Consider the following 4,693-nt stretch of genomic DNA (forward strand, 5'->3'; position numbering starts at 1 on the left):
TCCTAGGTAACTTTACACGTATATTACTTATGTATGATAATTCATGTATTTATGTGTACATGTACCTAAATAAACTTAAACTCGAACAATTATGTATGTGTATTTTTGTAAGTGCTTTTATGAGTGTATTTTTGGGGGTCTAAAAGGATTAATCTAATTTACATTATTCCTTATGGGAACAAATTCGTTCGATATCGGCACTCGAACATCCTTCTGGGACGAATTAAGTTCGTAACTCGAGGTACCGATGTTACTTGACTTATCGTCGTCAGATTAAGAGGCAATTTTTGTAAATGTTTGAAACTACGTCAGTGAGGGTTTTGGAAGTGTTCCGAGCCATTCCAGGATGATGATAATGGTTCACAGGCGTCATAAACCACGTGAACGTGCCAAGTGTTCCAAGAAGTTGGTCTTAGATCATGTACACAAGCACTGAAAATTTGAAGCCGATTGGATGAGGCGTCCTTGAGTTATCAGCGAAATAAAAACGAAAAGTTGGACGAAGAACAAAGAGGAAGAAAAACTGAGTCAATCACTTATAGGCCTCCTGCCGGAATTATATTGATTATATTGATTATAATGTGCAGTACAACGCGACAAAATAATTACATCTTTATTTTATGATCTAATAATGATTATTATTATTATTATTATTATTATAATCAAGGGGGAAGCGCTAAACCCGGAGGATTATACAGCGCCTGGGGGGGGGGGATGTGGAAGGCATTCAGGCTTAATTCGGGGAACTGGAGCACAGATCCAATTCCCTAAATCAAGAGCCCCTCACCAACATCAAGGAACTTTCCTTGAGGGGATCTACTAATCAAGAGGAAATTAGGGCCATTGTCTCCTATGTTATAAATCCTACTTATACAATATATCTACACAGATTTAGTCCTCTCAGTAATAATATACCATGAATACCAACACCATCCAGAGATGGAGTGAAAAATCTGCTAAAAATTTTCCTCAGTTGAAAACAGGAAGGTGGTCAGCACTACATATATTTCCAGAAAATGTCGACTAATGAGCCTGTTCGCTCACGATCTCTATGTGAATATTAAATAAATAAAGTTGTATTACCCGAGCTACACAACGTAAGAAGAGAGGGAGCATGTGAGAAGAAAAGATACGAAGAATTACATGTGCAACATCTGGGTATATTTATTGTAGACAGTTGGTCATCCAGTGGGGCTTTATCAATACAATATATGAACATAATCTGATGACTAAAAATATATACATAAGTCAGTGGAAGACGATGTAACACAACGTGAGCAAAGTAACTTGACAGTAGTCAGAGGGAACAATGATCTGGGAAGTTGAGAGCTGCAAGTTTATCCACTCTGACAACCTGGGAAGGAAACAGTGAATGAAACCGTTCTTATTAGGATTAAAAATAAATATTCCTAACCAAGGTTAAGGTATCAAAGGCCTGTTGGTCTAGTGGTATGATTCCTGCTTTGGGTGTAGGAGGTCCCGGGTTCAAATCCCGGACAGGCCCAGAACTGTTTTGTGATAAAATTTTCTACGTCCACTTTAAAAGAAGCTTATAAAGACAATCAAAGTATTTGTAAGAGGCCTGTTGGTCTAGTGGTATGATTCTCGCTTAGGGTGCGAGAGGTCCCGGGTTCAACTCCCGGACAGGCCCGTGTATATTTTTTGAAACCATCCTGAGAGGGAAGAAAAGCAAGATATCGCCATGTCTGGCACCATCAAGTCCATGAGTGGACTCATTGCTCTCGTGCCAGAAACCTCCTCCGAGGCTCACGCCCGCCTAACTGTATCTACATTCAAGTTGGGCTGTGAAAAATCTCCAGTATGCCTCATTAAAGAAAGTAATGAAAAAATTCAGTAAGCCACTAGCAACAGATTATTATGCAGTCTCCCACCATGACGTCCACAGGTTGAATTTAGGACACCTAGGGGTGTGTTAGTAAGTCATGGCAGTTCCATTGTAATCATATAAGGCACTGAATTTTTTTTTCAGTGTTATACATCCTTGGTGTCATTAAGAACCTTCAAAAACGAGTGGTAACAGTGCGGCCTATGATTCCATTCCATTGACACCTGGAGTGCTGAGGCAACCTGTCCTCTCCCTCTCTGATGCTAGCGAGGTCCTCTGGATCTAAGGCATTGTACTTGTCCTTTCCTTACTTGCATGAAGCCTGGTTGCATCCCACTACCCAGGCGCTGTATAGCCCCTACGAGTATAATACTACCCCTCAATATAATATCATCATTTGAGTAATTTCCAGAAATCAAAGATGCAATCTTTAAGATTTACCTGCACAGATGAGCCGTACGACTGTAGCTAATGTTGGAACCATGTCCAGGTAGTGACCCAAGAGGGAACTGGAGAGTTAAGAGGAGGCATTTCTAAGGGTTGACGTGCCAGCAGTAGATGTCCTCTGAGATTTTAGTGCAAGACTCTAGAACATAAATTTATCGAGCGACAGTGACTGCCTGAGAGAAAAGTCTTCCTCGACTCTTAACTCGGATGGTCACCTTTTATAACGCTAAAATGGTTCCATTTACTGTGACAGAAAAATTGTAAGAAAAGTATTAGGGCAGTTTTGACGTGAAGTGTTACGGCCCAGCACGCACAAGTACTCTCTGCTCATTTATATGAAGGCAAATTGATAAATGAGACACTTTTGCAATATTTTTGGGTATCCTTATTCTGGAAACGTTTCGTTAGACAGTGACTTCTTAGTCCAATGCAGAGAAAGGTGGAAGATGCGGAGGAGTTTGAAGTAATCAGTCCCTCAGCCTGGAATCGATGTGTTCAATCCATGTATAAATATGCACACTCATACATCAGAGTACAAAACAAATTCTGGCCACGAAATAGAGCGAAACACCAACGTCAAAGACCTGGGAGTGATTATGTCGGAGGATCTCACCTTCAAGGACCATAACATTGTATCAATCGCATCTGCTAGAAAAATGACAGGATGGATAATGAGAACCTTCAAAACTAGGGAGGCCAAGCCCATGATGACACTCTTCAGGTCACTTGTTCTATCTAGGCTGGAATATTGCTGCACTCTAACAGCACCTTTCAAGGCAGGTGAAATTGCCGACCTAGAAAATGTACAGAGAACTTTCACGGCGCGCATAACGGAGATAAAACACCTCAATTACTGGGAGCGCTTGAGGTTTCTAAACCTGTATTCCCTGGAACGCAGGAGGGAGAGATACATGATTATATACACCTGGAAAATCCTAGAGGGACTAGTACCGAACTTGCACACGAAAATCACTCACTACGAAAGCAAAAGACTTGGCAGACGATGCACCATCCCCCCAATGAAAAGCAGGGGTGTCACTAGCACGTTAAGAGACCATACAATAAGTGTCAGGGGCCCGAGACTGTTCAACTGCCTCCCAGCACACATAAGGGGGATTACCAACAGACCCCTGGCAGTCTTCAAGCTGGCACTGGACAAGCACCTAAAGTCAGTTCCTGATCAGCCGGGCTGTGGCTCGTACGTTGGTTTGCGTGCAGCCAGCAGCAACAGCCTGGTTGATCAGGCGCTGATCCACCAGGAGGCCTGGTCACAGACCGGGCCGCGGGGGCGTTGACCCCCGAAACTCTCTCCAGGTAAACTCCAGGTGTACACGCATACGCCACATACATATTCACAAGTATATATATATATATATATATATATATATATATATATATATATATATATATATATATATATATCTTTCTTTCAACACACCGGCCGTATCCCACCGAGGCGGGGTGGCCCAAAAGAAAAAACGGAAGTTTCTCCATTTACATTTAGTAATATATACAGGAGAAGGGGTTACTAGCCCCTTGCTCCCGGCATTTTAGTTGCCTCCTACGATACGCATGGCTTACGGAGGAAGAATTCTGTTCCACTTCCCCACGGGGGTAAGAGAAAATAAACAAGAACAAGAACTAGTAAGAAAATATAAGAAAACCCAGAGGGGTGTGTATATATATGCTTGTACATGTATGTGTAGTGTGACCTAAGTGTAAGTAGAAGTAGCAAGACGTACCTGAAACCTTGCATGTTTATGAGACAGAAAAATGGACACCAGCAATCCTACCATCATGTAAAACAATTATAGGCTTTCGTTTTACACTCACTTGGCAGGACGGTAGTACCTCCCTGGGTGGTTGCTGTCTACCAACCTACTACCTATATATATATATATATATATATATATATATATATATATATATATATATATATATATATATATATATATATATATATATACATACACACACAAACGAGTATGCACAGATAACGAGGGAGGCTTAGCGACAATACGAAAACGACATAGCATTGAGAGTAAAGTCTGACCCGAAGCTGTTGTACACCACATCAGGAGGAAAACAAGTCAAGGACCAGATAATCAGGTTGAGGAAGGAAGGTGGGGAGCTCACAAGAAACGACCAAGAAGTATGTGAGGAACTCAACATGAAGTTTAAAGAGGTATTTACAGTGGAGACTGGAAGGACTCCAGAAAGTCAGAATAGAGAGGTACACCAACAAGGGATACACCAACAAATACTGGATGAAATACACACAACCGAGGAGGTGAAGAAGCTGGTAACTAAACTTGATACCTCAAAGGCAGTGAGACCGGACAACATCTCTCCGTGGGTCCTTAGAAAGGGAGCAGAGATGCTGTGTGTGCCACTAACAAC

At 41.7% G+C, this 4,693-nt stretch overlaps 2 non-coding genes across 2 annotated transcripts; both read left to right on the forward strand.

Annotated features, from left to right (window-relative positions):
- The first annotated feature begins 1,432 nt into the window (after positions 1-1,432).
- Positions 1,433-1,504, forward strand: TRNAP-UGG (transfer RNA proline (anticodon UGG)). Its single transcript has one exon. It is a non-coding gene; the product is annotated as a tRNA-Pro (tRNA).
- Positions 1,505-1,579: 75 nt separating this feature from the next.
- On the forward strand, positions 1,580-1,651 carry TRNAP-AGG (transfer RNA proline (anticodon AGG)). Its single transcript has one exon. It is a non-coding gene; the product is annotated as a tRNA-Pro (tRNA).
- Positions 1,652-4,693: the final 3,042 nt, after the last annotated feature.

This window comes from Cherax quadricarinatus, chromosome 3 (genome assembly GCF_038502225.1).
Source record: "Cherax quadricarinatus isolate ZL_2023a chromosome 3, ASM3850222v1, whole genome shotgun sequence".
Taxonomy (NCBI): domain Eukaryota; kingdom Metazoa; phylum Arthropoda; class Malacostraca; order Decapoda; family Parastacidae; genus Cherax; species Cherax quadricarinatus.